This window comes from Microcebus murinus, unplaced genomic scaffold (genome assembly GCF_040939455.1).
Source record: "Microcebus murinus isolate Inina unplaced genomic scaffold, M.murinus_Inina_mat1.0 scaf035_hap2_Mmur4.0, whole genome shotgun sequence".
NCBI lineage: Eukaryota > Metazoa > Chordata > Mammalia > Primates > Cheirogaleidae > Microcebus > Microcebus murinus.
Window position 1 is genome coordinate 150,603 of NW_027438981.1, and position 20,229 is coordinate 170,831.

General features: G+C 62.7%; 6 non-coding genes across 6 annotated transcripts; all 6 read right to left on the reverse strand.

Annotated features, from left to right (window-relative positions):
• Positions 1-627: 627 nt before the first annotated feature.
• LOC142868628 (5S ribosomal RNA) lies at positions 628-746 on the reverse strand. Its single transcript, XR_012917574.1, has one exon. It is a non-coding gene; the product is annotated as a 5S ribosomal RNA (ribosomal RNA).
• Positions 747-4,486: 3,740 nt separating this feature from the next.
• LOC142868629 (5S ribosomal RNA) lies at positions 4,487-4,605 on the reverse strand. Its single transcript, XR_012917575.1, has one exon. It is a non-coding gene; the product is annotated as a 5S ribosomal RNA (ribosomal RNA).
• Positions 4,606-8,340: 3,735 nt separating this feature from the next.
• Positions 8,341-8,459, reverse strand: LOC142868630 (5S ribosomal RNA). Its single transcript, XR_012917576.1, has one exon. It is a non-coding gene; the product is annotated as a 5S ribosomal RNA (ribosomal RNA).
• A 3,734-nt stretch (positions 8,460-12,193) lies between these two features.
• LOC142868631 (5S ribosomal RNA) lies at positions 12,194-12,312 on the reverse strand. Its single transcript, XR_012917577.1, has one exon. It is a non-coding gene; the product is annotated as a 5S ribosomal RNA (ribosomal RNA).
• A 3,739-nt stretch (positions 12,313-16,051) lies between these two features.
• LOC142868632 (5S ribosomal RNA) lies at positions 16,052-16,170 on the reverse strand. Its single transcript, XR_012917578.1, has one exon. It is a non-coding gene; the product is annotated as a 5S ribosomal RNA (ribosomal RNA).
• Positions 16,171-19,902: 3,732 nt separating this feature from the next.
• On the reverse strand, positions 19,903-20,021 carry LOC142868633 (5S ribosomal RNA). Its single transcript, XR_012917579.1, has one exon. It is a non-coding gene; the product is annotated as a 5S ribosomal RNA (ribosomal RNA).
• Between the last annotated feature and the right edge of the window lie 208 nt (positions 20,022-20,229).

The window sequence follows — 20,229 nt, forward strand, 5'->3', positions numbered from 1 at the left end:
GGCAGCAAAACGAGACTCTGTCTCAAAAAAAAAAAAAAAAAAGAACACAGGGGGGAGGGGGGCACGGGCAACACATGTCACCTGAATACTTGTACTCCCATCATCTGCTTGAAGAGAGAGAGAAAAGAAAATGCAATCATAGAGGTAAGAGACACTTTTTAAAAATAATGAATCCGAAGAGAAAAGTAAAAGGAGGCCTGTGGAGCAGGTCTGGGTGTGACTCCGGATCCCCCAACATCAGGTGCCACCACCAAAGATTCCTGCGTGTAGCCCATAGAACCCCAAAAGCAACGGGACGAGTTCTGGTCACATACTCCCTCCAAATGACATCCTGGCCTTCTTCTGGAACTCCCTCCCCTCTCAGACTCTCAAGGTTTCCTCCAGCGTGTCGGTTCCCACAGAGCAGACCTTTGGTCTGAGACCTGACAGTCCAGATGCCACGCATGCTGCCGCGTGGCGGCGGTGTCGCGGCTTGGGACAAGAGGAGGCCCCACGGTGCGGGCTGGGGCGCCAGGCACCGCGGGCGGGCGCTGAGGGTGGGGGTGACCCCCACCCCGGGCCGCCGCCGCGCTCCCAGAAAGGGGACACAACAAGAGGCAAAAAAAAAAAAAAAAAAAAAAAAGCAGCAGCCTGTGGCACCCGGTATTCCCAGGCGGTCTCCCATCCAAGTACTAACCAGGCCCGACCCTGCTTAGCTTCCGAGACCAGACGAGATCGGGGGCGTTCAGGGTGGTGTGGCCCTAGACGGCGGCGGAGGGCGCCCCTGCCCCGCTCAAGAAGCCGAGCCTCTCTGGGCTTCCCCGCCGCCGCCTCCCGCCCCAGGCCCCGCGCCGGGCCGGGCCGGTTGAGTTCTCCGGCCGGGTCCCGCGGGCTCCCAGGGACGGGGTGATGGGCGGGGCGGGGCGGGGGGCTGTCTCTGTATACACACACACACACACTCACACTCACTCACACTCACACAAGATGCGCCTCCACGGCTGGACTCGCCAAGGTGGAGCCCTCCCAGCCCCCCTCGTCTCCTCGCCCGGCCTCCTTCACCTACCCGCTGCCCACCCCCAGCGCGTCGCTGCCTGCCGCTGACTGCGCACGCGCGGGACGCTCGCCCTTTGACCCCAGCCAGGGGCCGCCCTCCCCCACAACCCCTTTCAGCTGCGCCCCCCCCCCTCGCCCTGTGGGTGGGCTGCCGCCTATTCCCCCGGGCCAGGGCTGGGGCACAGCCAGTGTATGGGGCGTCTCTCTCTGGGGATGTGTCCCATGGGTGGGGTGGGGTGGCGTGGTTTGGGGGGCGCTGAAGAAATCAGTCCCCTCCATCTCCTACCTCTGGAAAACGCCCAAGCCCGTGGAGAACTGCCGGCACCGCTTCGTGGGGGCCGGGACCCTCCTCCGTGTCCTCCTGTGGCCCAGTCCAAGGGGCCTGGGCCTGGCCGGGGCTGCATTGGACCCCGACCACCCTGGCGTGTGGACTCGCTAAAAATCGGCCATTAGATATTGGATTCCAGCTTCCTGGAGGTCATTTCACTAATGAGTGCACCGGAAAGAGTTTCCTAATCCATCTGTGAGGGTGGCAACTGAAAGAGAATTTGAAAGCTGACAGAATAGGCGAGGGAAGGCATAGGAGATTTCCACACCCAGCAAGGAAGACTTTCCCGAAATGGAAGAAAGAAACGAGCAAACAGAGACACCGGTAGCCCGCCCGGAAAAGAGTCTGCCCCTTAGAGAAAGCACCCTGACCAGGTTCACCCGTGGGTGGGTGGCGAGCTAGCGGCGTTCAGAAGAGCGAGGCCCGCAGTCTGTGCGGAAGACACCTGCGCTCGGGTGTGTGTGGCGGCGCGATTCACAAGCAGCTCTAGACGTTAAACCAAGGAGAAGCCAGGGAGTTCCCAACGCCCCAGGTGTCCTCAGCCCACGACTGGCTGCTGTGGGAATGCGAAGCCCGGCTCCTTGTCTCAGAGCGGGGTTCCCAGGAGGATCAGGCTGAAGCTGGGACTCGGCCTCAAAGTGTCCCCTCGCATGGCCACCCCCTTCCCCTTCCTGCTCCTCTACTCCTGGTGCCCCTCCATCCAGGGGCCAGACCTTAAAGAGTCACCGCAAGAGAATCCTGGTCCCAAAGGAGCCTTCTGGGGGACCGGTGCTGAGAGAGGTTGTGGGCATGGCCCGCTGGGGCTCTGCCCGACCCAGGGCTGAGAGATGCCACCTCCCAGCTCTGGGTCCCTGCAGGAAGTGTTGGCAAGCACAGGGCCGGTCCTCCAAAGGCCCAGGTGCAGGGAGCCCAGGCCAAGCAGCCTGTGGAAGAGGCCACTTGCCGTGCCACCCCGGGAACAGGACTGCAGGCCCCGGCCCTTCCCACCTCCTCCTCCTCCTCCTCCTCCTCCTCCTCCCCCCCGCCCCCCCCCCACAGGGCACAGGGCTCAGAGACTCTTGCTCAGACTCTTGCTACCCGAAGTGCAAAGGGCATCAGTTGCTCCTCCAACCCCCCCGCCCAGCAGACCACGTTGTCCAGCCAGCCCCCGGGCCTCCCTGGGGTGCCCAGCACAAAAGTGCAGACACCCACCGGACCCTCAATCTCAGTTTTCGGATGTTTTTGCCACTCTAAGGACCCGCAGGCCAGCTGGGCCTTCGGGCAGGACAGAGAGCCCCGGAATCCGACGTGGAGAGCTGCGTGTACGTCCCCATCAGGAGGCGGTCCCCACCTCCGCGGCTCTCCCCTTGCGGGGAGGGGCAGCCCAGCCGGCAGCCAGCCGCAGGGCCTCAGGGAAGACACCAGGCTGGGCCCCCGCGGCACAGCGGGGGCACGTCCCCCGCACTCACGCGACTTAGGGACGGCTGCTGGAGACTGCTGCGGCCACCCTGCTGCCGGGTTTCTGGAGGGCTTCCTGGAAGCAGCGTCCACACCAAGCCCTTGGAAGGCCCAGGCGACGGAGGAGCCGGTCAGGCAGGGGCCGAGGACGGTGAGAGGCCGGGCGGGGAGGAGCCGGTCAGGCGGGGGCCCAGGACAGTGACGGGCCTGGCCGGGGAGGAGTGCGTCAGGCAGGGGCAGTGGAGACGGGCTGGGTAAGGGTTAGGGTGACAGTTAGGGCACAATTCACAATCGCAAAGACGTGGAAGCGACCCGAGTGCCCATCCATCCAGGAGTGCATGAATAAAATGTGGCGCGTGGACACCACGGAGTGCCATTCGGCTGTGAGGAGCAGCGGTGAGAGGGCGCCTCTCGTGTTCTCCTGGCCAGAGCTGGAACCCGTTCCAGTAGGCCAGGTATCCCAAGAATGGACACACGAGCACCACGTGAGCGCGCTCACCAGCAAATTGGTACGAACGGATGGACGCCTAAGTGGACAGAGAGGAATCACCTTCATCGGGTGGGTGTCGGGCGTGTGGGGGGAGGGGAGGGGCATACACATCCATTAGGCATGGGGTGGGTGCGCACCGACTGGGGGATGGGCGCACTTGAAGCTCTGACCCGAGGGGGGAGGCTTGGAGAGGGCAAGGCACCCGACCTTAACATTGGTACCCCCACAATACGCTGGAACAACATGAGAGGTATATCAATAAGAACACAGGGGGGGGGCGGGCGCGGTGGCTCACGCCTGTAATCCTAGCTCTCTGGGAGGCCGAGGCGGGCGGATTGCTCCAGGTCAGGAGTTCGAAACCAGCCTGAGCAAGAGCGAGACCCCGTCTCTACTAAAAATAGAAAGAAATTAATTGGCCAACTAATATATATAGAAAAACACAGCCGGGCGTGGTGGTGCATGCCTGTAGTCCCAACTACTCGGGAGGCTGAGGCAGCAGGATTGCTTGAGCCCGGAGATTGAGGTTGCTGTGAGCTAGGCTGACGCCATGGCACTCACTCTAGCCTGGGCAGCAAAACGAGACTCTGTCTCAAAAAAAAAAAAAAAAAAGAACACAGGGGGGAGGGGGGCACGGGCAACACATGTCACCTGAATACTTGTACTCCCATCATCTGCTTGAAGAGAGAGAGAAAAGAAAATGCAATCATAGAGGTAAGAGACACTTTTTAAAAATAATGAATCCGAAGAGAAAAGTAAAAGGAGGCCTGTGGAGCAGGTCTGGGTGTGACTCCGGATCGGATCCCCCAACATCAGGTGCCACCACCAAAGATTCCTGCGTGTAGCCCATAGAACCCCAAAAGCAACGGGACGAGTTCTGGTCACATACTCCCTCCAAATGACATCCTGGCCTTCTTCTGGAACTCCCTCCCCTCTCAGACTCTCAAGGTTTCCTCCAGCGTGTCGGTTCCCACAGAGCAGACCTTTGGTCTGAGACCTGACAGTCCAGATGCCACGCATGCTGCCGCGTGGCGGCGGTGTCGCGGCTTGGGACAAGAGGAGGCCCCACGGTGCGGGCTGGGGCGCCAGGCACCGCGGGCGGGCGCTGAGGGTGGGGGTGACCCCCACCCCGGGCCGCCGCCGCGCTCCCAGAAAGGGGACACAACAAGAGGCAAAAAAAAAAAAAAAAAAAAAAAAGCAGCAGCCTGTGGCACCCGGTATTCCCAGGCGGTCTCCCATCCAAGTACTAACCAGGCCCGACCCTGCTTAGCTTCCGAGACCAGACGAGATCGGGGGCGTTCAGGGTGGTGTGGCCCTAGACGGCGGCGGAGGGCGCCCCTGCCCCGCTCAAGAAGCCGAGCCTCTCTGGGCTTCCCCGCCGCCGCCTCCCGCCCCAGGCCCCGCGCCGGGCCGGGCCGGTTGAGTTCTCCGGCCGGGTCCCGCGGGCTCCCAGGGACGGGGTGATGGGCGGGGCGGGGCGGGGGGCTGTCTCTGTATACACACACACACACACTCACACTCACTCACACTCACACAAGATGCGCCTCCACGGCTGGACTCGCCAAGGTGGAGCCCTCCCAGCCCCCCTCGTCTCCTCGCCCGGCCTCCTTCACCTACCCGCTGCCCACCCCCAGCGCGTCGCTGCCTGCCGCTGACTGCGCACGCGCGGGACGCTCGCCCTTTGACCCCAGCCAGGGGCCGCCCTCCCCCACAACCCCTTTCAGCTGCGCCCCCCCCCCTCGCCCTGTGGGTGGGCTGCCGCCTATTCCCCCGGGCCAGGGCTGGGGCACAGCCAGTGTATGGGGCGTCTCTCTCTGGGGATGTGTCCCATGGGTGGGGTGGGGTGGCGTGGTTTGGGGGGCGCTGAAGAAATCAGTCCCCTCCATCTCCTACCTCTGGAAAACGCCCAAGCCCGTGGAGAACTGCCGGCACCGCTTCGTGGGGGCCGGGACCCTCCTCCGTGTCCTCCTGTGGCCCAGTCCAAGGGGCCTGGGCCTGGCCGGGGCTGCATTGGACCCCGACCACCCTGGCGTGTGGACTCGCTAAAAATCGGCCATTAGATATTGGATTCCAGCTTCCTGGAGGTCATTTCACTAATGAGTGCACCGGAAAGAGTTTCCTAATCCATCTGTGAGGGTGGCAACTGAAAGAGAATTTGAAAGCTGACAGAATAGGCGAGGGAAGGCATAGGAGATTTCCACACCCAGCAAGGAAGACTTTCCCGAAATGGAAGAAAGAAACGAGCAAACAGAGACACCGGTAGCCCGCCCGGAAAAGAGTCTGCCCCTTAGAGAAAGCACCCTGACCAGGTTCACCCGTGGGTGGGTGGCGAGCTAGCGGCGTTCAGAAGAGCGAGGCCCGCAGTCTGTGCGGAAGACACCTGCGCTCGGGTGTGTGTGGCGGCGCGATTCACAAGCAGCTCTAGACGTTAAACCAAGGAGAAGCCAGGGAGTTCCCAACGCCCCAGGTGTCCTCAGCCCACGACTGGCTGCTGTGGGAATGCGAAGCCCGGCTCCTTGTCTCAGAGCGGGGTTCCCAGGAGGATCAGGCTGAAGCTGGGACTCGGCCTCAAAGTGTCCCCTCGCATGGCCACCCCCTTCCCCTTCCTGCTCCTCTACTCCTGGTGCCCCTCCATCCAGGGGCCAGACCTTAAAGAGTCACCGCAAGAGAATCCTGGTCCCAAAGGAGCCTTCTGGGGGACCGGTGCTGAGAGAGGTTGTGGGCATGGCCCGCTGGGGCTCTGCCCGACCCAGGGCTGAGAGATGCCACCTCCCAGCTCTGGGTCCCTGCAGGAAGTGTTGGCAAGCACAGGGCCGGTCCTCCAAAGGCCCAGGTGCAGGGAGCCCAGGCCAAGCAGCCTGTGGAAGAGGCCACTTGCCGTGCCACCCCGGGAACAGGACTGCAGGCCCCGGCCCTTCCCACCTCCTCCTCCTCCTCCTCCTCCTCCTCCTCCCCCCCGCCCCCCCCCCACAGGGCACAGGGCTCAGAGACTCTTGCTCAGACTCTTGCTACCCGAAGTGCAAAGGGCATCAGTTGCTCCTCCAACCCCCCCGCCCAGCAGACCACGTTGTCCAGCCAGCCCCCGGGCCTCCCTGGGGTGCCCAGCACAAAAGTGCAGACACCCACCGGACCCTCAATCTCAGTTTTCGGATGTTTTTGCCACTCTAAGGACCCGCAGGCCAGCTGGGCCTTCGGGCAGGACAGAGAGCCCCGGAATCCGACGTGGAGAGCTGCGTGTACGTCCCCATCAGGAGGCGGTCCCCACCTCCGCGGCTCTCCCCTTGCGGGGAGGGGCAGCCCAGCCGGCAGCCAGCCGCAGGGCCTCAGGGAAGACACCAGGCTGGGCCCCCGCGGCACAGCGGGGGCACGTCCCCCGCACTCACGCGACTTAGGGACGGCTGCTGGAGACTGCTGCGGCCACCCTGCTGCCGGGTTTCTGGAGGGCTTCCTGGAAGCAGCGTCCACACCAAGCCCTTGGAAGGCCCAGGCGACGGAGGAGCCGGTCAGGCAGGGGCCGAGGACGGTGAGAGGCCGGGCGGGGAGGAGCCGGTCAGGCGGGGGCCCAGGACAGTGACGGGCCTGGCCGGGGAGGAGTGCGTCAGGCAGGGGCAGTGGAGACGGGCTGGGTAAGGGTTAGGGTGACAGTTAGGGCACAATTCACAATCGCAAAGACGTGGAAGCGACCCGAGTGCCCATCCATCCAGGAGTGCATGAATAAAATGTGGCGCGTGGACACCACGGAGTGCCATTCGGCTGTGAGGAGCAGCGGTGAGAGGGCGCCTCTCGTGTTCTCCTGGCCAGAGCTGGAACCCGTTCCAGTAGGCCAGGTATCCCAAGAATGGACACACGAGCACCACGTGAGCGCGCTCACCAGCAAATTGGTACGAACGGATGGACGCCTAAGTGGACAGAGAGGAATCACCTTCATCGGGTGGGTGTCGGGCGTGTGGGGGGAGGGGAGGGGCATACACATCCATTAGGCATGGGGTGGGTGCGCACCGACTGGGGGATGGGCGCACTTGAAGCTCTGACCCGAGGGGGGAGGCTTGGAGAGGGCAAGGCACCCGACCTTAACATTGGTACCCCCACAATACGCTGGAACAACATGAGAGGTATATGAATAAGAACACAGGGGGGGGGCGGGCGCGGTGGCTCACGCCTGTAATCCTAGCTCTCTGGGAGGCCGAGGCGGGCGGATTGCTCCAGGTCAGGAGTTCGAAACCAGCCTGAGCAAGAGCGAGACCCCGTCTCTACTAAAAATAGAAAGAAATTAATTGGCCAACTAATATATATAGAAAAACACAGCCGGGCGTGGTGGTGCATGCCTGTAGTCCCAACTACTCGGGAGGCTGAGGCAGCAGGATTGCTTGAGCCCGGAGATTGAGGTTGCTGTGAGCTAGGCTGACGCCATGGCACTCACTCTAGCCTGGGCAGCAAAACGAGACTCTGTCTCAAAAAAAAAAAAAAAAAAGAACACAGGGGGGAGGGGGGCACGGGCAACACATGTCACCTGAATACTTGTACTCCCATCATCTGCTTGAAGAGAGAGAGAAAAGAAAATGCAATCATAGAGGTAAGAGACACTTTTTAAAAATAATGAATCCGAAGAGAAAAGTAAAAGGAGGCCTGTGGAGCAGGTCTGGGTGTGACTCCGGATCCCCCAACATCAGGTGCCACCACCAAAGATTCCTGCGTGTAGCCCATAGAACCCCAAAAGCAACGGGACGAGTTCTGGTCACATACTCCCTCCAAATGACATCCTGGCCTTCTTCTGGAACTCCCTCCCCTCTCAGACTCTCAAGGTTTCCTCCAGCGTGTCGGTTCCCACAGAGCAGACCTTTGGTCTGAGACCTGACAGTCCAGATGCCACGCATGCTGCCGCGTGGCGGCGGTGTCGCGGCTTGGGACAAGAGGAGGCCCCACGGTGCGGGCTGGGGCGCCAGGCACCGCGGGCGGGCGCTGAGGGTGGGGGTGACCCCCACCCCGGGCCGCCGCCGCGCTCCCAGAAAGGGGACACAACAAGAGGCAAAAAAAAAAAAAAAAAAAAAAAAGCAGCAGCCTGTGGCACCCGGTATTCCCAGGCGGTCTCCCATCCAAGTACTAACCAGGCCCGACCCTGCTTAGCTTCCGAGACCAGACGAGATCGGGGGCGTTCAGGGTGGTGTGGCCCTAGACGGCGGCGGAGGGCGCCCCTGCCCCGCTCAAGAAGCCGAGCCTCTCTGGGCTTCCCCGCCGCCGCCTCCCGCCCCAGGCCCCGCGCCGGGCCGGGCCGGTTGAGTTCTCCGGCCGGGTCCCGCGGGCTCCCAGGGACGGGGTGATGGGCGGGGCGGGGCGGGGGGCTGTCTCTGTATACACACACACACACACTCACACTCACTCACACTCACACAAGATGCGCCTCCACGGCTGGACTCGCCAAGGTGGAGCCCTCCCAGCCCCCCTCGTCTCCTCGCCCGGCCTCCTTCACCTACCCGCTGCCCACCCCCAGCGCGTCGCTGCCTGCCGCTGACTGCGCACGCGCGGGACGCTCGCCCTTTGACCCCAGCCAGGGGCCGCCCTCCCCCACAACCCCTTTCAGCTGCGCCCCCCCCCCTCGCCCTGTGGGTGGGCTGCCGCCTATTCCCCCGGGCCAGGGCTGGGGCACAGCCAGTGTATGGGGCGTCTCTCTCTGGGGATGTGTCCCATGGGTGGGGTGGGGTGGCGTGGTTTGGGGGGCGCTGAAGAAATCAGTCCCCTCCATCTCCTACCTCTGGAAAACGCCCAAGCCCGTGGAGAACTGCCGGCACCGCTTCGTGGGGGCCGGGACCCTCCTCCGTGTCCTCCTGTGGCCCAGTCCAAGGGGCCTGGGCCTGGCCGGGGCTGCATTGGACCCCGACCACCCTGGCGTGTGGACTCGCTAAAAATCGGCCATTAGATATTGGATTCCAGCTTCCTGGAGGTCATTTCACTAATGAGTGCACCGGAAAGAGTTTCCTAATCCATCTGTGAGGGTGGCAACTGAAAGAGAATTTGAAAGCTGACAGAATAGGCGAGGGAAGGCATAGGAGATTTCCACACCCAGCAAGGAAGACTTTCCCGAAATGGAAGAAAGAAACGAGCAAACAGAGACACCGGTAGCCCGCCCGGAAAAGAGTCTGCCCCTTAGAGAAAGCACCCTGACCAGGTTCACCCGTGGGTGGGTGGCGAGCTAGCGGCGTTCAGAAGAGCGAGGCCCGCAGTCTGTGCGGAAGACACCTGCGCTCGGGTGTGTGTGGCGGCGCGATTCACAAGCAGCTCTAGACGTTAAACCAAGGAGAAGCCAGGGAGTTCCCAACGCCCCAGGTGTCCTCAGCCCACGACTGGCTGCTGTGGGAATGCGAAGCCCGGCTCCTTGTCTCAGAGCGGGGTTCCCAGGAGGATCAGGCTGAAGCTGGGACTCGGCCTCAAAGTGTCCCCTCGCATGGCCACCCCCTTCCCCTTCCTGCTCCTCTACTCCTGGTGCCCCTCCATCCAGGGGCCAGACCTTAAAGAGTCACCGCAAGAGAATCCTGGTCCCAAAGGAGCCTTCTGGGGGACCGGTGCTGAGAGAGGTTGTGGGCATGGCCCGCTGGGGCTCTGCCCGACCCAGGGCTGAGAGATGCCACCTCCCAGCTCTGGGTCCCTGCAGGAAGTGTTGGCAAGCACAGGGCCGGTCCTCCAAAGGCCCAGGTGCAGGGAGCCCAGGCCAAGCAGCCTGTGGAAGAGGCCACTTGCCGTGCCACCCCGGGAACAGGACTGCAGGCCCCGGCCCTTCCCACCTCCTCCTCCTCCTCCTCCTCCTCCTCCTCCCCCCCGCCCCCCCCCACAGGGCACAGGGCTCAGAGACTCTTGCTCAGACTCTTGCTACCCGAAGTGCAAAGGGCATCAGTTGCTCCTCCAACCCCCCCGCCCAGCAGACCACGTTGTCCAGCCAGCCCCCGGGCCTCCCTGGGGTGCCCAGCACAAAAGTGCAGACACCCACCGGACCCTCAATCTCAGTTTTCGGATGTTTTTGCCACTCTAAGGACCCGCAGGCCAGCTGGGCCTTCGGGCAGGACAGAGAGCCCCGGAATCCGACGTGGAGAGCTGCGTGTACGTCCCCATCAGGAGGCGGTCCCCACCTCCGCGGCTCTCCCCTTGCGGGGAGGGGCAGCCCAGCCGGCAGCCAGCCGCAGGGCCTCAGGGAAGACACCAGGCTGGGCCCCCGCGGCACAGCGGGGGCACGTCCCCCGCACTCACGCGACTTAGGGACGGCTGCTGGAGACTGCTGCGGCCACCCTGCTGCCGGGTTTCTGGAGGGCTTCCTGGAAGCAGCGTCCACACCAAGCCCTTGGAAGGCCCAGGCGACGGAGGAGCCGGTCAGGCAGGGGCCGAGGACGGTGAGAGGCCGGGCGGGGAGGAGCCGGTCAGGCGGGGGCCCAGGACAGTGACGGGCCTGGCCGGGGAGGAGTGCGTCAGGCAGGGGCAGTGGAGACGGGCTGGGTAAGGGTTAGGGTGACAGTTAGGGCACAATTCACAATCGCAAAGACGTGGAAGCGACCCGAGTGCCCATCCATCCAGGAGTGCATGAATAAAATGTGGCGCGTGGACACCACGGAGTGCCATTCGGCTGTGAGGAGCAGCGGTGAGAGGGCGCCTCTCGTGTTCTCCTGGCCAGAGCTGGAACCCGTTCCAGTAGGCCAGGTATCCCAAGAATGGACACACGAGCACCACGTGAGCGCGCTCACCAGCAAATTGGTACGAACGGATGGACGCCTAAGTGGACAGAGAGGAATCACCTTCATCGGGTGGGTGTCGGGCGTGTGGGGGGAGGGGAGGGGCATACACATCCATTAGGCATGGGGTGGGTGCGCACCGACTGGGGGATGGGCGCACTTGAAGCTCTGACCCGAGGGGGGAGGCTTGGAGAGGGCAAGGCACCCGACCTTAACATTGGTACCCCCACAATACGCTGGAACAACATGAGAGGTATATCAATAAGAACACAGGGGGGGGGCGGGCGCGGTGGCTCACGCCTGTAATCCTAGCTCTCTGGGAGGCCGAGGCGGGCGGATTGCTCCAGGTCAGGAGTTCGAAACCAGCCTGAGCAAGAGCGAGACCCCGTCTCTACTAAAAATAGAAAGAAATTAATTGGCCAACTAATATATATAGAAAAACACAGCCGGGCGTGGTGGTGCATGCCTGTAGTCCCAACTACTCGGGAGGCTGAGGCAGCAGGATTGCTTGAGCCCGGAGATTGAGGTTGCTGTGAGCTAGGCTGACGCCATGGCACTCACTCTAGCCTGGGCAGCAAAACGAGACTCTGTCTCAAAAAAAAAAAAAAAAAAGAACACAGGGGGGAGGGGGGCACGGGCAACACATGTCACCTGAATACTTGTACTCCCATCATCTGCTTGAAGAGAGAGAGAAAAGAAAATGCAATCATAGAGGTAAGAGACACTTTTTAAAAATAATGAATCCGAAGAGAAAAGTAAAAGGAGGCCTGTGGAGCAGGTCTGGGTGTGACTCCGGATCCCCCAACATCAGGTGCCACCACCAAAGATTCCTGCGTGTAGCCCATAGAACCCCAAAAGCAACGGGACGAGTTCTGGTCACATACTCCCTCCAAATGACATCCTGGCCTTCTTCTGGAACTCCCTCCCCTCTCAGACTCTCAAGGTTTCCTCCAGCGTGTCGGTTCCCACAGAGCAGACCTTTGGTCTGAGACCTGACAGTCCAGATGCCACGCATGCTGCCGCGTGGCGGCGGTGTCGCGGCTTGGGACAAGAGGAGGCCCCACGGTGCGGGCTGGGGCGCCAGGCACCGCGGGCGGGCGCTGAGGGTGGGGGTGACCCCCACCCCGGGCCGCCGCCGCGCTCCCAGAAAGGGGACACAACAAGAGGCAAAAAAAAAAAAAAAAAAAAAAAAGCAGCAGCCTGTGGCACCCGGTATTCCCAGGCGGTCTCCCATCCAAGTACTAACCAGGCCCGACCCTGCTTAGCTTCCGAGACCAGACGAGATCGGGGGCGTTCAGGGTGGTGTGGCCCTAGACGGCGGCGGAGGGCGCCCCTGCCCCGCTCAAGAAGCCGAGCCTCTCTGGGCTTCCCCGCCGCCGCCTCCCGCCCCAGGCCCCGCGCCGGGCCGGGCCGGTTGAGTTCTCCGGCCGGGTCCCGCGGGCTCCCAGGGACGGGGTGATGGGCGGGGCGGGGCGGGGGGCTGTCTCTGTATACACACACACACACACTCACACTCACTCACACTCACACAAGATGCGCCTCCACGGCTGGACTCGCCAAGGTGGAGCCCTCCCAGCCCCCCTCGTCTCCTCGCCCGGCCTCCTTCACCTACCCGCTGCCCACCCCCAGCGCGTCGCTGCCTGCCGCTGACTGCGCACGCGCGGGACGCTCGCCCTTTGACCCCAGCCAGGGGCCGCCCTCCCCCACAACCCCTTTCAGCTGCGCCCCCCCCCCTCGCCCTGTGGGTGGGCTGCCGCCTATTCCCCCGGGCCAGGGCTGGGGCACAGCCAGTGTATGGGGCGTCTCTCTCTGGGGATGTGTCCCATGGGTGGGGTGGGGTGGGGTGGCGTGGTTTGGGGGGCGCTGAAGAAATCAGTCCCCTCCATCTCCTACCTCTGGAAAACGCCCAAGCCCGTGGAGAACTGCCGGCACCGCTTCGTGGGGGCCGGGACCCTCCTCCGTGTCCTCCTGTGGCCCAGTCCAAGGGGCCTGGGCCTGGCCGGGGCTGCATTGGACCCCGACCACCCTGGCGTGTGGACTCGCTAAAAATCGGCCATTAGATATTGGATTCCAGCTTCCTGGAGGTCATTTCACTAATGAGTGCACCGGAAAGAGTTTCCTAATCCATCTGTGAGGGTGGCAACTGAAAGAGAATTTGAAAGCTGACAGAATAGGCGAGGGAAGGCATAGGAGATTTCCACACCCAGCAAGGAAGACTTTCCCGAAATGGAAGAAAGAAACGAGCAAACAGAGACACCGGTAGCCCGCCCGGAAAAGAGTCTGCCCCTTAGAGAAAGCACCCTGACCAGGTTCACCCGTGGGTGGGTGGCGAGCTAGCGGCGTTCAGAAGAGCGAGGCCCGCAGTCTGTGCGGAAGACACCTGCGCTCGGGTGTGTGTGGCGGCGCGATTCACAAGCAGCTCTAGACGTTAAACCAAGGAGAAGCCAGGGAGTTCCCAACGCCCCAGGTGTCCTCAGCCCACGACTGGCTGCTGTGGGAATGCGAAGCCCGGCTCCTTGTCTCAGAGCGGGGTTCCCAGGAGGATCAGGCTGAAGCTGGGACTCGGCCTCAAAGTGTCCCCTCGCATGGCCACCCCCTTCCCCTTCCTGCTCCTCTACTCCTGGTGCCCCTCCATCCAGGGGCCAGACCTTAAAGAGTCACCGCAAGAGAATCCTGGTCCCAAAGGAGCCTTCTGGGGGACCGGTGCTGAGAGAGGTTGTGGGCATGGCCCGCTGGGGCTCTGCCCGACCCAGGGCTGAGAGATGCCACCTCCCAGCTCTGGGTCCCTGCAGGAAGTGTTGGCAAGCACAGGGCCGGTCCTCCAAAGGCCCAGGTGCAGGGAGCCCAGGCCAAGCAGCCTGTGGAAGAGGCCACTTGCCGTGCCACCCCGGGAACAGGACTGCAGGCCCCGGCCCTTCCCACCTCCTCCTCCTCCTCCTCCTCCTCCTCCTCCCCCCCGCCCCCCCCCACAGGGCACAGGGCTCAGAGACTCTTGCTCAGACTCTTGCTACCCGAAGTGCAAAGGGCATCAGTTGCTCCTCCAACCCCCCCGCCCAGCAGACCACGTTGTCCAGCCAGCCCCCGGGCCTCCCTGGGGTGCCCAGCACAAAAGTGCAGACACCCACCGGACCCTCAATCTCAGTTTTCGGATGTTTTTGCCACTCTAAGGACCCGCAGGCCAGCTGGGCCTTCGGGCAGGACAGAGAGCCCCGGAATCCGACGTGGAGAGCTGCGTGTACGTCCCCATCAGGAGGCGGTCCCCACCTCCGCGGCTCTCCCCTTGCGGGGAGGGGCAGCCCAGCCGGCAGCCAGCCGCAGGGCCTCAGGGAAGACACCAGGCTGGGCCCCCGCGGCACAGCGGGGGCACGTCCCCCGCACTCACGCGACTTAGGGACGGCTGCTGGAGACTGCTGCGGCCACCCTGCTGCCGGGTTTCTGGAGGGCTTCCTGGAAGCAGCGTCCACACCAAGCCCTTGGAAGGCCCAGGCGACGGAGGAGCCGGTCAGGCAGGGGCCGAGGACGGTGAGAGGCCGGGCGGGGAGGAGCCGGTCAGGCGGGGGCCCAGGACAGTGACGGGCCTGGCCGGGGAGGAGTGCGTCAGGCAGGGGCAGTGGAGACGGGCTGGGTAAGGGTTAGGGTGACAGTTAGGGCACAATTCACAATCGCAAAGACGTGGAAGCGACCCGAGTGCCCATCCATCCAGGAGTGCATGAATAAAATGTGGCGCGTGGACACCACGGAGTGCCATTCGGCTGTGAGGAGCAGCGGTGAGAGGGCGCCTCTCGTGTTCTCCTGGCCAGAGCTGGAACCCGTTCCAGTAGGCCAGGTATCCCAAGAATGGACACACGAGCACCACGTGAGCGCGCTCACCAGCAAATTGGTACGAACGGATGGACGCCTAAGTGGACAGAGAGGAATCACCTTCATCGGGTGGGTGTCGGGCGTGTGGGGGGAGGGGAGGGGCATACACATCCATTAGGCATGGGGTGGGTGCGCACCGACTGGGGGATGGGCGCACTTGAAGCTCTGACCCGAGGGGGGAGGCTTGGAGAGGGCAAGGCACCCGACCTTAACATTGGTACCCCCACAATACGCTGGAACAACATGAGAGGTATATCAATAAGAACACAGGGGGGGGGCGGGCGCGGTGGCTCACGCCTGTAATCCTAGCTCTCTGGGAGGCCGAGGCGGGCGGATTGCTCCAGGTCAGGAGTTCGAAACCAGCCTGAGCAAGAGCGAGACCCCGTCTCTACTAAAAATAGAAAGAAATTAATTGGCCAACTAATATATATAGAAAAACACAGCCGGGCGTGGTGGTGCATGCCTGTAGTCCCAACTACTCGGGAGGCTGAGGCAGCAGGATTGCTTGAGCCCGGAGATTGAGGTTGCTGTGAGCTAGGCTGACGCCATGGCACTCACTCTAGCCTGGGCAGCAAAACGAGACTCTGTCTCAAAAAAAAAAAAAAAAAAGAACACAGGGGGGAGGGGGGCACGGGCAACACATGTCACCTGAATACTTGTACTCCCATCATCTGCTTGAAGAGAGAGAGAAAAGAAAATGCAATCATAGAGGTAAGAGACACTTTTTAAAAATAATGAATCCGAAGAGAAAAGTAAAAGGAGGCCTGTGGAGCAGGTCTGGGTGTGACTCCGGATCCCCCAACATCAGGTGCCACCACCAAAGATTCCTGCGTGTAGCCCATAGAACCCCAAAAGCAACGGGACGAGTTCTGGTCACATACTCCCTCCAAATGACATCCTGGCCTTCTTCTGGAACTCCCTCCCCTCTCAGACTCTCAAGGTTTCCTCCAGCGTGTCGGTTCCCACAGAGCAGACCTTTGGTCTGAGACCTGACAGTCCAGATGCCACGCATGCTGCCGCGTGGCGGCGGTGTCGCGGCTTGGGACAAGAGGAGGCCCCACGGTGCGGGCTGGGGCGCCAGGCACCGCGGGCGGGCGCTGAGGGTGGGGGTGACCCCCACCCCGGGCCGCCGCCGCGCTCCCAGAAAGGGGACACAACAAGAGGCAAAAAAAAAAAAAAAAAAAAAAAAGCAGCAGCCTGTGGCACCCGGTATTCCCAGGCGGTCTCCCATCCAAGTACTAACCAGGCCCGACCCTGCTTAGCTTCCGAGACCAGACGAGATCGGGGGCGTTCAGGGTGGTGTGGCCCTAGACGGCGGCGGAGGGCGCCCCTGCCCCGCTCAAGAAGCCGAGCCTCTCTGGGCTTCCCCGCCGCCGCCTCCCGCCCCAGGCCCCGCGCCGGGCCGGGCCGGTTGAGTTCTCCGGCCGGGTCCCGCGGGCTCCCAGGGACGGGGTGATGGGCGGGGCGGGGCGGGGGGCTGTCTCTGTATACACACACACACACACTCACACTCACTCACACTCACACAAGATGCGCCTCCACGGCTGGACTCGCCAAGGTGGAGCCCTCCCAGCCCCCCTCGTCTCCTCGCCCGGCCTCCTTCACCTACCCGCTGCCCACCCCCAGCGCGTCGCTGCCTGCCGCTGACTGCGCACGCGCGGGACGCTCGCCCTTTGACCCCAGCCAGGGGCCGCCCTCCCCCACAACCCCTTTCAGCTGCGCCCCCCCCCTCGCCCTGTGGGTGGGCTGCCGCCTATTCCCCCGGGCCAGGGCTGGGGCACAGCCAGTGTATGGGGCGTCTCTCTCTGGGGATGTGTCCCATGGGTGGGGTGGGGTGGCGTGGTTTGGGGGGCGCTGAAGAAATCAGTCCCCTCCATCTCCTACCTCTGGAAAACGCCCAAGCCCGTGGAGAACTGCCGGCACCGCTTCGTGGGGGCCGGGACCCTCCTCCGTGTCCTCCTGTGGCCCAGTCCAAGGGGCCTGGGCCTGGCCGGGGCTGCATTGGACCCCGACCACCCTGGCGTGTGGACTCGCTAAAAATCGGCCATTAGATATTGGATTCCAGCTTCCTGGAGGTCATTTCACTAATGAGTGCACCGGAAAGAGTTTCCTAATCCATCTGTGAGGGTGGCAACTGAAAGAGAATTTGAAAGCTGACAGAATAGGCGAGGGAAGGCATAGGAGATTTCCACACCCAGCAAGGAAGACTTTCCCGAAATGGAAGAAAGAAACGAGCAAACAGAGACACCGGTAGCCCGCCCGGAAAAGAGTCTGCCCCTTAGAGAAAGCACCCTGACCAGGTTCACCCGTGGGTGGGTGGCGAGCTAGCGGCGTTCAGAAGAGCGAGGCCCGCAGTCTGTGCGGAAGACACCTGCGCTCGGGTGTGTGTGGCGGCGCGATTCACAAGCAGCTCTAGACGTTAAACCAAGGAGAAGCCAGGGAGTTCCCAACGCCCCAGGTGTCCTCAGCCCACGACTGGCTGCTGTGGGAATGCGAAGCCCGGCTCCTTGTCTCAGAGCGGGGTTCCCAGGAGGATCAGGCTGAAGCTGGGACTCGGCCTCAAAGTGTCCCCTCGCATGGCCACCCCCTTCCCCTTCCTGCTCCTCTACTCCTGGTGCCCCTCCATCCAGGGGCCAGACCTTAAAGAGTCACCGCAAGAGAATCCTGGTCCCAAAGGAGCCTTCTGGGGGACCGGTGCTGAGAGAGGTTGTGGGCATGGCCCGCTGGGGCTCTGCCCGACCCAGGGCTGAGAGATGCCACCTCCCAGCTCTGGGTCCCTGCAGGAAGTGTTGGCAAGCACAGGGCCGGTCCTCCAAAGGCCCAGGTGCAGGGAGCCCAGGCCAAGCAGCCTGTGGAAGAGGCCACTTGCCGTGCCACCCCGGGAACAGGACTGCAGGCCCCGGCCCTTCCCACCTCCTCCTCCTCCTCCTCCTCCTCCTCCTCCCCCCCGCCCCCCCCCACAGGGCACAGGGCTCAGAGACTCTTGCTCAGACTCTTGCTACCCGAAGTGCAAAGGGCATCAGTTGCTCCTCCAACCCCCCCGCCCAGCAGACCACGTTGTCCAGCCAGCCCCCGGGCCTCCCTGGGGTGCCCAGCACAAAAGTGCAGACACCCACCGGACCCTCAATCTCAGTTTTCGGATGTTTTTGCCACTCTAAGGACCCGCAGGCCAGCTGGGCCTTCGGGCAGGACAGAGAGCCCCGGAATCCGACGTGGAGAGCTGCGTGTACGTCCCCATCAGGAGGCGGTCCCCACCTCCGCGGCTCTCCCCTTGCGGGGAGGGGCAGCCCAGCCGGCAGCCAGCCGCAGGGCCTCAGGGAAGACACCAGGCTGGGCCCCCGCGGCACAGCGGGGGCACGTCCCCCGCACTCACGCGACTTAGGGACGGCTGCTGGAGACTGCTGCGGCCACCCTGCTGCCGGGTTTCTGGAGGGCTTCCTGGAAGCAGCGTCCACACCAAGCCCTTGGAAGGCCCAGGCGACGGAGGAGCCGGTCAGGCAGGGGCCGAGGACGGTGAGAGGCCGGGCGGGGAGGAGCCGGTCAGGCGGGGGCCCAGGACAGTGACGGGCCTGGCCGGGGAGGAGTGCGTCAGGCAGGGGCAGTGGAGACGGGCTGGGTAAGGGTTAGGGTGACAGTTAGGGCACAATTCACAATCGCAAAGACGTGGAAGCGACCCGAGTGCCCATCCATCCAGGAGTGCATGAATAAAATGTGGCGCGTGGACACCACGGAGTGCCATTCGGCTGTGAGGAGCAGCGGTGAGAGGGCGCCTCTCGTGTTCTCCTGGCCAGAGCTGGAACCCGTTCCAGTAGGCCAGGTATCCCAAGAATGGACACACGAGCACCACGTGAGCGCGCTCACCAGCAAATTGGTACGAACGGATGGACGCCTAAGTGGACAGAGAGGAATCACCTTCATCGGGTGGGTGTCGGGCGTGTGGGGGGAGGGGAGGGGCATACACATCCATTAGGCATGGGGTGGGTGCGCACCGACTGGGGGATGGGCGCACTTGAAGCTCTGACCCGAGGGGGGAGGCTTGGAGAGGGCAAGGCACCCGACCTTAACATTGGTACCCCCACAATACGCTGGAACAACATGAGAGGTATATGAATAAGAACACAGGGGGGGGCGGGCGCGGTGGCTCACGCCTGTAATCCTAGCTCTCTGGGAGGCCGAGGCGGGCGGATTGCTCCAGGTCAGGAGTTCGAAACCAGCCTGAGCAAGAGCGAGACCCCGTCTCTACTAAAAATAGAAAGAAATTAATTGGCCAACTAATATATATAGAAAAACACAGCCGGGCGTGGTGGTGCATGCCTGTAGTCCCAACTACTCGGGAGGCTGAGGCAGCAGGATTGCTTGAGCCCGGAGATTGAGGTTGCTGTGAGCTAGGCTGACGCCATGGCACTCACTCTAGCCTGGGCAGCAAAACGAGACTCTGTCTCAAAAAAAAAAAAAAAAAAGAACACAGGGGGGAGGGGGGCACGGGCAACACATGTCACCTGAATACTTGTACTCCCATCATCTGCTTGAAGAGAGAGAGAAAAGAAAATGCAATCATAGAGGTAAGAGACACTTTTTAAAAATAATGAATCCGAAGAGAAAAGTAAAAGGAGGCCTGTGGAGCAGGTCTGGGTGTGACTCCGGATCCCCCAACATCAGGTGCCACCACCAAAGATTCCTGCGTGTAGCCCATAGAACCCCAAAAGCAACGGGACGAGTTCTGGTCACATACTCCCTCCAAATGACATCCTGGCCTTCTTCTGGAACTCCCTCCCCTCTCAGACTCTCAAGGTTTCCTCCAGCGTGTCGGTTCCCACAGAGCAGACCTTTGGTCTGAGACCTGACAGTCCAGATGCCACGCATGCTGCCGCGTGGCGGCGGTGTCGCGGCTTGGGACAAGAGGAGGCCCCACGGTGCGGGCTGGGGCGCCAGGCACCGCGGGCGGGCGCTGAGGGTGGGGGTGACCCCCACCCCGGGCCGCCGCCGCGCTCCCAGAAAGGGGACACAACAAGAGGCAAAAAAAAAAAAAAAAAAAAAAAAGCAGCAGCCTGTGGCACCCGGTATTCCCAGGCGGTCTCCCATCCAAGTACTAACCAGGCCCGACCCTGCTTAGCTTCCGAGACCAGACGAGATCGGGGGCGTTCAGGGTGGTGTGGCCCTAGACGGCGGCGGAGGGCGCCCCTGCCCCGCTCAAGAAGCCGAGCCTCTCTGGGCTTCCCCGCCGCCGCCTCCCGCCCCAGGCCCCGCGCCGGGCCGGGCCGGTTGAGTTCTCCGGCCGGGTCCCGCGGGCTCCCAGGGACGGGGTGATGGGCGGGGCGGGGCGGGGGGCTGTCTCTGTATACACACACACACACACTCACACTCACTCACAC